The sequence below is a fragment of the Lathyrus oleraceus genome, chromosome 5 (assembly GCF_024323335.1).
Source record: "Lathyrus oleraceus cultivar Zhongwan6 chromosome 5, CAAS_Psat_ZW6_1.0, whole genome shotgun sequence".
In the NCBI taxonomy this organism is placed as follows: domain Eukaryota; kingdom Viridiplantae; phylum Streptophyta; class Magnoliopsida; order Fabales; family Fabaceae; genus Lathyrus; species Lathyrus oleraceus.
Window position 1 is genome coordinate 97603311 of NC_066583.1, and position 10928 is coordinate 97614238.

The window sequence follows — 10928 nt, forward strand, 5'->3', positions numbered from 1 at the left end:
TTGAAACCACAAAAAAACATTTGAATGGGTTATATTTACCAATTAGAAGTATATACAAAATGGTCAAAGTTGACTTAAAGATTCAATTCAAAATAAGTGTTATGAAAAGAAAGTTTGAAAATCAAAAGCATAAGGCTTAGGTTTCTAATGTTTGAAAACACTAGTTAAATGTTTGCACAAATTTTTTGGCTTGGGTTAGAGTGGAGGGAAGAAGAAGAATGGCTAAGTCCTAAGTAAAGCAAGAAGGTGAGGGATAAAGAAACAAAACCACAATGGAGTTCCTCTCTTGAGATCATATTGATGATCCAAGTAGCTCCCATCCTTTGGAATAAGCAATCACACAAAGCATAAACTCAAGCAATCAACAATCAAAATGAACTCTTGGAAAGACTCCTCAATGTATATTGGATCTCTCTCCCTTAGAAGCTCATGGTAATGGTCCCTCAATTTGGCTCAAGTGGGAACTCCTAGCACAAGAAAAAACACACATCAAAAGGTTCTATAACACAATCAAAGAATGGACAAGAGGGAGTTTAGAATATGGTCCTTTCAATGTTCATCTTCAAACTTAAGCATTCTAAAGGCTCCATGCCTAGTTGCTCTTTGATTCCAAATTTGCATAGGGAAAGTCCTAAAGTCTAAGTCCATTTGTCCAACTCTTTGCATTTGGTTCACAACAAACAAACAAAACACAAGCACAATAGTATATACACAATTATGTGCTCAAGTGAGCAAAAGGCAAATGGCATTAACATAAACATGTGCTCAAGTGAGCAAAGGGAAAAGCAAATGGATAATTTGTGCAAGAATAGTAAATTGCATAAAAGTAAAGTGCAAAAAGTAAATGTTAGTTGTTAATGGTTAGTGTTAGTAGTTAGTGTGCCATAAGGCAAAATTTAGCGCTATGTTAAGCAATCGTAATTGGACTTATGTAGAAGTCACAACTATCTGAGGCCGGTCAATAATAATGTAGGCAACAACACAAGTTAGAAGTCTTGATTAGTGAACCAAGTTCCAACAACTTGCCATGCCAAAAAGAAGAAGAGAATTGATCTTGTATTGGTTTAAGTCTTTTGCATGATTTAGGAAACAACCTATCCTTAATGCAAAGCCATTCACTTGATCAATTGATCAAGATGAATTAGATTTGAATCAAAGAAGGTTAAGTCTCCTTGATCAATGCCAACTTATCAACCTTCAACTCATTGATCAAAAAGAAAAAAGGAAGAAGAAGAAGAAGATGAAGAATGGATAAGGAAATGGAAAGATCAAAATGCATAAGGTGAAATCAAATGTACCAATCCATATGTATTGACCAAATGACATTGAAAGTCAAAGTCAAACAATGAGAAATCAGAAATGAGATGAAGATTGGAGATAAAACAATAAGCAAAATATTTTTGGTATTTTCAATATTAAAATAAACTTGAATTAAAAATAAAAGAAAGGTCAAACTTCAAAATCACTTCAAATCAACCTTGAAAGGTCCAAGTGATTTATCCCAAGTTCAACAAGGTCAAACTAAGTTTGACAAAAAATTTCAGCATTTTTAAAAGTCAGAAACTATTTTTAATCAATTAAAAATGAATAAAAATAACCTAATTGAACTAAAATCTCAAATAAATCTCAAATCAATTAAAAAATTGATGAGAATATTTTTCATAGATCCATCACCATTCAAATAGGTTAGGAAAATATTTTTGTACTTTTTGAATATCAAAAACTATTTAAAATGAATTAAAAATAACCAGAAAAGAGAAAATTCACAAAAAATATCAAATGATGAAATAATAAAAATTAAAAATCAAAATTAGAAACTAGAAATTATTTGGAGAAGAATGCAATTGGTCCCATATTTTTGGATTAAAAATGAAGAAGATATGAATTTTTGAAAATAATGGAAATAAAAGAAATAAAATCAGAAAAAAAAGAAATTCAAAAAAACCAGGAGTGTTAGATCTGAGCTCATTAATTGAGCTGGCAGATCATGCGCTCCAGAAGCGCGCTTCCACCATGGACCAAAGTCCACGTGTAACACAAGGCATTAGAATAAGTCATAACAAGCGAAGGCCAGGATTAGATCTGGGAAATTCAATCCAACGATCCAGATTCAAACTGGCAATGGAACGGCCACCAGAGCCACCTTCTTCTCCGGTGAGCTTGTGTTTTCCGGCCAAAATTGCAGACAACCAAAACTTAACCAAAATACACGATCCATACATCATTGGAAAGCTGGGATGATGTACATCATCCCTGTATCACTCAATTCCACTCTAGATCTCTATATTGAGAGAAATCAGAGATGAAAATTCTGTGATGTTCAAAAGAACTTGATGGATTTCAACAATTAAGTACTCAAATCAATTGCCTCTATGAAGAGGACTTCAACCAACACAAAATCCAAGCAAATAGATCAATAGATGATGAGTTTCGAAGAAAAAACCAGTTGAAGAACAACCTTGGATTCTGGAAATTTGAGCTCGATTCCTTGCTTCCTTTGCCAAAACAGAAGATCAATGAACTAAAGGATGAAGGTTTAGAAGCTTTAGATCCAAAGATTTAACTAGATGTAGTTGAATTTTGGATCTGAAAAATTTGAAGAAAAGTGAAATAGCTTCTTTGGTGAGAGGTTAGGTTTTCAATTCTGCAGCATTTCAGGTTGATTCCAGGATGAGATTTGAATGGAATAGAGCTTCTATTTATAGAGGGAATGGCAAGGAGAGGGTGATTCAATCTGTGTGCATGAAATTGGACATTCCTTGCATGGGCTTGCATGATCATGCACAAGTCCCAAATTCAATGCCAAATGCAATCTGAAATCATACCAAAGTGAAATGGACGTGTAATCTGAATGGCAATTGCTTGTCCATGGAATTTTGAAGTGTTATGCATAATTGAACTAAAAACTTCTCCTCTTCGAAAATACCATTTGCCAAATCCAAACATGATCATGTGAGTAATGGTTGGAAAGGTTTTGATGTAAGGAACAATTGTTATATTGGGCAAAAATCCATTTGAAGTTTGGAAATTGGTGAAATTGGAGTTTAAAGTGCAAGGTGCAAAACATGTAAAGGCAAAGTTTCTAAATTTGGCCAATGTTCAAGCCCTTCTGTTTTGATGATGAAATCCTCAAATGAAAAAACCTCCAACATCAAAGTTGCAGATCTCTTCAAGACAATCAAAATGGAATTAAATTTTCATCATTTGGATTTTTGATGAAAGAGTTATGGGTACTTGAAGTTGGACTTTTTTGCCTTTTAATGCATTTGGCCCAAAAGGACCTATAATGTTTTGCATCATCACATGTACTTCCTTTGAGATTTTGAAATTTTGTTCAATATAACATTTTAAGTAGACATCTTAAGCTTTCCAATGCATTTGATCCCACCTCAAAATCATAAAAACTGAATGAGTTATGTCCTTGGGAAGTTGACCCAAAATTAGGGTTTCAGTCAAAATGACCTATAATGTATTGGAATGGTAGATGACCTTCCAAGCTTCAAATAAATTTTTGATGAACATGAAAGTTGTTCACATTGTCCTTAAGAACATTTTTTCTTTTGGAACCATCTCCATTTGACTAACAAATAAAAAGTTAGGTCTCAGTGCATTTCAGAATAGTCAGATGAATTGACTGATCAACTTCTCAAGTCCATGACTCATATCTTGATGAATTGATGATTGAGGACACTCAAATAAGTTCAAATATGCATGAAGTGATGAATTAGAGAACTTCCCTTGATTGCATTTGATCATGGGCTGAGGTTGCTTCAAGAGCAAGGCATTGTGGTGCACAGATGAACTAAGGTTTCCTTGGGGAACAAACCTCAAACCCTTTGACTTGCTTTGATCAAAATGATGAGTTGAAATGCTAGGGAGACATATTTTATGGATGAGAGATTTGGGAACCATTACCATGCTTGCTTTCATCTCCTATTGGCCTTATCTTTGTACCAATGATCTCCTTGAAGCTTTGGACCTTGTGATTTGCTCAAGCTACAAACAAAAGATGTTAGTGACATATTTTTGTGATTTTGGTTAGTAAACAAAATGAGAAAAGCAATAATATACAATTCAAGCATGCTTGGTGATCTCAAACCACTCACAAGAGGTCCCACCCAAAGGCCAAGGGAACCAAGATGCTTATGATCCTTGAGGCTTTGCAAATGCAATGTTATGATTCCATGAGGGATCTTAGGGTCAAAATTGGGGTCTTACAACCAACTGCTAGTAATTTATTACCACTGAGTCCATAGTCAAAATTTCACTTGTTTTTCACATTTTCTTCAATCCAAACACGTAGTAACTTATATTATCATACCCTAACATCAATTAACATATTAGCAACCTCATAGCATCAATACAACATCAATACATAACAACACAACATAACATACAACATCAACATAACATAACAGCAAACAACAACACAACACAATATCATAGTTTAGCAACAATCACACAAGACATAACAAGAATCATGTTTCAATTATCAATTTCACAAACAAGCAAGAATTCATCAAAAGCCTAAACCCAATTCCATACAAAATTTCCCACCAATGCTACATCTATCTAAGAACCTACCTTATAGGAGGAAGATGATGGTGAATTTGAGATGAGATGAAGATTAGAGTTGAACTTACTTCTTCTTCTTCCTCCTCGAGTTTCTTCTTCTTCTCCTCTTATCTTTTTTCTTTTCCTTCTCTCGTATTTCTTACTATAAAGAGAAAACAATGTGAAGAATGAAAATTTCTTCACAAACTTGACTTAAATAATGACATTCCAAATATCACTTTTGCTCTTTTCATTAAAGAGAAATTACTAATGATGCCATTCCACTAATTACACTTATTTAATATTTGATTAATCTCTAATAACCTCTTAAACGCCAATTTACCATTTAATTATATTATTACTTGACTTGAGAACTTGGGTATTACATTCTTCCCCCTTTAAAATGAAATCCATCCTTGAATTTCGTTAGAATAAGGGTAAAAGTTTCATCTCCGAAAGAGGCTAATACTCGACTTTGCCAAAAGTAAAACTTCCTCACATACTAGAACTTTCAACTTCTCCTTATTATTAGCCTTCATTATTTCTCAACTTCTCGAGACCTTCTTGGTTTAACTATACTTTTATTTCTAATACTTGACTAACTTCTAACCTTTTCCTACAACTTACTTCTTCCAATATACCACTCTGATTTGTTTGGTCACTGAACTTTCTAGAGTCTACAACTTCTGCTTTCTTGCACTGAGTTAACAAAAATCCATAATCGCTGCACCTTATTCTGATTCTATCAATGTACAACATATCACATTCATAGGTATTATGGGTTGGCTTATGGGCATCCAAATAAAATCCAAATCTTCCCCCTTGTGCCGGCCACCTAAAATACCCCTAATACCTTACCAACATCCATCGGTAGAATAAATTTCTCACCGACACACAAATGTTGAGAATATGACCAACACCTGCCAAAATGATAGATATGCAGAAGTCACACAACTGCGAACATACGAGTGTAAAACATTCATGATTTTCCCGTGCTAGTTGCAATTAATCCATATGGGTTTGACAATACCCAGTCCTCATTGTCATCTTGTATACCAATTATACTTACAAGGTTGGTCATGATGGTCTTTTGAATAAGAGCTTCGCCTCACCAGTTAGTTATATTTTATCATGAGTTCTCTATATGACTCTGGTCCACTCATGGGGTCCTATAGACATGGGACTTCAACCCATTGACAAAATAATACCACTAAGAAACTTTGAGTCATTAACGAGACAAAGCTTTGTGGGACTCTAACCCATTAAGGACCCAAATGTGAGGTTTTTAACACTACTCCCGAGTCATACAATTTGGTTACACATCTTGAGATGGCATCACACCTCATAATCGTAATTAGTTATTTCGATCATCCTGCTTTATCTCATGAGAATCCTAACTCATATCTCACGAATATTCAATCTAAGTTATATGCTAAACTTTAGGAACATCTCACTCCCACTGTCGTCTGTAAGGAGAACTCATTCTCACTCTCTCCAGGAAGGAAAACTCATTCCCACTTCCACTTTCTTGCACTGACACGAGTGCTGATGCGAAAAACTAGGGTATGGCGTAACTTGTAGTGCACTTGAGTGTGTTCGAGTTTGCATGTATCCACAAGGGGAAATCCATTCGTTGATCTTGTGATTTCTTTCTCTTGTTTGTCTAAATTTTGCCCTTGTAGTTAACTATAAATACGAGAAGTTGAGCGCTTGGAAATTTTTGCAACCCTTCACATTCAAACTTACGGTCACTTTCTCAGAAAACATATTTGTTCCCTCTTCCCTGAGAGTCTTAATCGAAGCGATTCTCAGTGCCTTGCTCAAAGTCTTTTCATTTCTTTATCTTCTCCAATTCATCAATCTCACTAACCAAGGACCATCCTAAACTCAAGCTTTTATCTCTAACATTTCTTGCTTTTTGGTCAGGATGAGTGATAGTACAATAAATCTAGTGATTGAATATGAGAGGAAAATTTGTCTTCCTCGAGAATGGGGATATCACCTAATTCTCATCTTCCTCCTCCTAATCATGGTTATCTGGAACTATAGGTAAATTTCCTTATCTGATGATTCTAATTCGGAAAGGGTATCTGGGAACTCCTTGGAGGAAAGGCTTCTTCAACAGATTCATTAGAAGCCCTTTTATCAAATATCGGTGGAGAGGTTAATCATGTTGATATCCCGATTCCCCCTTCCGCCTTGGTAGAGGAGGAAATACAAGCCAAAAGGCAGATGAGAGAACACTCTAAAAGCTATATTCAACTTTGTATGAGGACTAATAATTTTGAACCCAACGATGCCGATGTGAAGGCATGCTAAGATCTTCAAGACCTACAAGATGTAATGGAGCGTGACTGGGTGAATGCAAAGATAGAAGGCACTTCATCTGCTATGAACATTGAGGTTATCATAGATGTTGTGGAATCATGATCGGAGATCCCCTAGAATGGTAAGTTCTTCCAGTAGGGCTCGAAAAGAGGATATGCATTTTATTTGTGTATTGCGTGATCCCGATCTACAAGTGTCTGTTCACAAGAATAAGATTGTGGTTGCCTATTTTTGAATTTGAAGTATCCATCCTAAAGCACTTAAAATTTCCCCCTCCCAGCTTCATATGAGATCTTGGGTTTACATGAGGGCATTTTATTTGTGTGTTGAATACAAGTCTCAGAAGCCTTCCTTTGGGTTTTTCTTCAGTCTGTTCCATCTATGTGTTTCTCTTATAACAACTTCAGAAAGATACATGCTACGACCACCTGTAGCAGCTGCTACGGGTCGTAGGAAGGGGGTGAGAAAGATTTGTTTTATTTCCTTATCTGGATCGATTCTCTTATATTGTGGCTCTTAGGTAATATTTGATCTGATGTAAACTTGATTGAATAATGATTAAACCAAGGGTTTTGTGCAATTTTACTTTTTTCTATAAAGCTCATTGCCTATTATGAGTTGTTGGATCCATATTTTATTCCAAAAAGTTTCTACGTATTTTTATTCTTCTTTTTCTCTATAACTCAAGTCTCCAAGGGAGAAATTGTGGATTAAAACTTAATCTTAATTCAGGTTTTCTAATTCATTCTTCTTCAATTTTTCATCTATTAGAATTATTTGATATGAAATTGATTATGAATACAGATTTGATTATGTTTCCCCTCACCATGAGTGAGTAGTTTATTAGAGACTAGGGGTTACAGAGATTGTCTTATGACCTCTTGTATGATCCGTCACAATAGATTATGAGAATTTTAGTTTAAATTTATTTTATAATTTGAATTCATGCATTCCAACTTCGTTACGAAAGTAAGTGGTTCTCAGGTATCGACCGTAATCTGAAAGGATATGTGCCGATACCGGAGCGTGGATTTTTAAAAAACTAGTCCAAAATAACGAAAGCGCTTGGACGAATTTGAGAAAACTATAGAGCTGAGAAAAGTAACAAATTGTCGACGAATAATATGGTCTTGCAAAAGCAGATGAATTATTCGTCATCGATAGTGTAATGCACTGGCGAAAGCAAGTATTTCCCATATTTATCTGCTTTATATAATTTATGCGGAATTCTCGTAGTATAAGTGGCATGGATCATCCGATTATGTTAGATTAAGAACCAAAACCCCATGTCCTGCTTTCCCCAATTAAGGTTTTAGTGATTATTCAAATAAGTTGTTTTCAATTAAGTGTTTTTTAATTTAAGTTATTTTTACAAAAATCCATATTTTTTATTTCTCTAGATATACACCGATAGGACGAAATTCGGTACTTAAGCCATTGGTCTTTATGGTTCGATATCTTTTATTACTTCTCACATTCGTGCACTTGTGGCAGCATCATGTTTTTGGCGCTGTTGTTGGGGAGCAATTGCGTTTAATATTGAATTTTTGTTTGATCATCGTATAAACTAGAGCTTATTTTTCTATTTATTTTATTGTGTTTGTTGTTGTGGTTCTCGCTGCTCTTGTATGCAAAGAACTCGTTATGCTCGTAACTTAGTTGAGACTGTAGACAAAATTGAGTGTTTCTTACTCGATATATGCTGAAATCTTATATTTCAAGCTATGGCCGATCCGGTTGATACTAAGCCACTTAAGGATTATGCAGTTCTTATAGAAGAGGAACCGCATTATAGAATTATGCACCCACCGATTACGGCTAACAGTTTTGAACTAAAACTTTCGTTAATTGGTATGGCACAACAAAACTAATTTGCCACTTTACCTTCAGAAAATATGAATCTTCATCTTTCTATCTTTGTTGATAATGGTGGTACTGTTAAGGCCAATGGTGTTTACCAAAATTCCATATGCCTTCGTTTATTTATCTATTCTTTAAGTGACCATGCACGGGCTTGGCATCAATCCTTGTCCCCCAATTCTATTACTTCCTAGAACCAATTGAAAGAGGCCTTTCTTGTGCGGTACTTTCCACCAAGTAAAATGGCCCAAGTTAGGAATGAGATTAACAATTTTAGGCAAGAAGATGTGGAATCCTTGTTTGACGCATTGGAGTGCTATAAATATTTATTGATATAATGACTTTTCCATGGACTTGAGAAGTGAGTGAGTATCCATGCCTTTTTTACAATGGTCGCCTTTACTCCACAAGGATGAACTTAGATGCGGCTTTGGTCGCACGAATATGAGTCTATCAGAATAACTAACTACAAGTGTACAGTCTATCGTGTAATTTTAAAAGATATCGATCCCACAAAGACCAATAGTCAAATCTATCATTTCTAATTGTTACAGTGTTTATCTAAGGCGGAAGAATTAAGCATGGGACAAGAAGAAATAATCAACTTTAATAAATTCGGACAAGTAATACTAGAACGTAGTTCGCATCAATTAACATTACTCTTGATTGCTTCTAATATGATTACTGTATGGGAAAATATTTTCTACCTTGAAAAGAATGTAATTGAACAGGAACTATCGCTTTCACGTACTCAGAACCGAATTTTACTCCTTAATTTATACCGTTCATTTGTCACATATGACCGACGCTTATTGCGTCAAAGTAGTAAATCCTATTTTAATGAATTAGATTCTTTAGTTAGTTGAAAAGTGATTTTGATTGGTAAGTTTAAATAAAAATGGTTCCTAGCTTCTCCTCAGGTGACCGGATCCTAACCCTATAGGTGTGTGCGCTTGCAAATAGTTTTAAAACCATCTTCTAGAAATATTAAACCTCCTAAGTAATTAATAAAGTGCTTTCGCGGTATTTACTAACCAAAAATAACCAATTTTAATCTTTAGTGTCAGACGACTTTCGATCCTATCTGACGTTATCATTATCCTACGTTCGTAGTAGTAGATTTGATTAAGTTATGAAAAATTGCGTTAAAACCAAAACAACCCAAAGTTGTAATCCCAAAGAAATAACGGACAGGGAACCGTCAAATGAAGGTCTTCACATTCTAGTACGAACAAATTAGCTAGACATGATCACAGTGAGTAAAAAGACATTTGGTTTAGATTTAGAACTAACCATAACGACAGATTTAAATAAAGCGGTTTAAAGGTAAATGCGAGAAAATTAAATTAGAGGAAATAAAATGTGATAAATAAAATGAGGGGAAAGTAAATCAAGGATAATAAATAGATAAAGCAATTAAAGCGTAAATAAAGCTGAATAAAATAAGAACCTGCTCCAATCGGACACTTGAGTCTGATATAATTCGGATAAATGGAAATAAACTTAGACGGAATGTAAATATGGGAAGATAAAAAACTTCAAAACAAAAGTGCTCCAAGCTTAATACACAAACAAAATGTGATAAAAATTTTATGTAAGGAGTTAAAGCTCTAATGATACTGAATTTATGGCTTATGTTGGTACTAAGATTGGATGCCTAAAAAACAAGAGTAAAATGACTATTTAAAATGATCATAAGCCCTAAAATGTCAAGTGAAACCTTCTTAGTTCGTGGGAGAAAAAATAGGGGAACAAGGGTTGGATGGAAGACCAAGTAAAACCCATTTCCAACTGCAGTGCAAAATAAAGGATGGCGAACGCCATCCCCTGCATGGAGAACTTCATCTTTGTAACGTGGGTGTGACCAAGTCTTTCGACCGTTGAAACGTAGGACACATCATTCTCCTAGTGGCTACCTCTATGGTGAATGTTGTGGAGGTAGCCTTGACTTTAAATTTCCATTTTTTAATTGTTTTGCATCCGAATTATTTTCTTTCTTCGGATATGGTCCCAATATGGTTAAATACCTAAAATATAGACAAAGTACCCATATAACACTAGAAATAGAGATAAAACGATAACAAAACATGTACAAAACGAGTCAAAATAATAGTGTAATTTGGTGTTATCAAACTCTCTCGCACTTAACCCTTTGCTTGTCCTCAAGCAAATAAGCATATGTAGAA

The 10928-nt window shown here is 34.8% G+C and overlaps 1 non-coding gene across 1 annotated transcript; it reads right to left on the bottom strand.

Annotated features, from left to right (window-relative positions):
• Positions 1-8992: 8992 nt before the first annotated feature.
• On the bottom strand, positions 8993-9097 carry LOC127089739 (small nucleolar RNA R71). Its single transcript, XR_007791296.1, has one exon. It is a non-coding gene; the product is annotated as a small nucleolar RNA R71 (small nucleolar RNA).
• Between the last annotated feature and the right edge of the window lie 1831 nt (positions 9098-10928).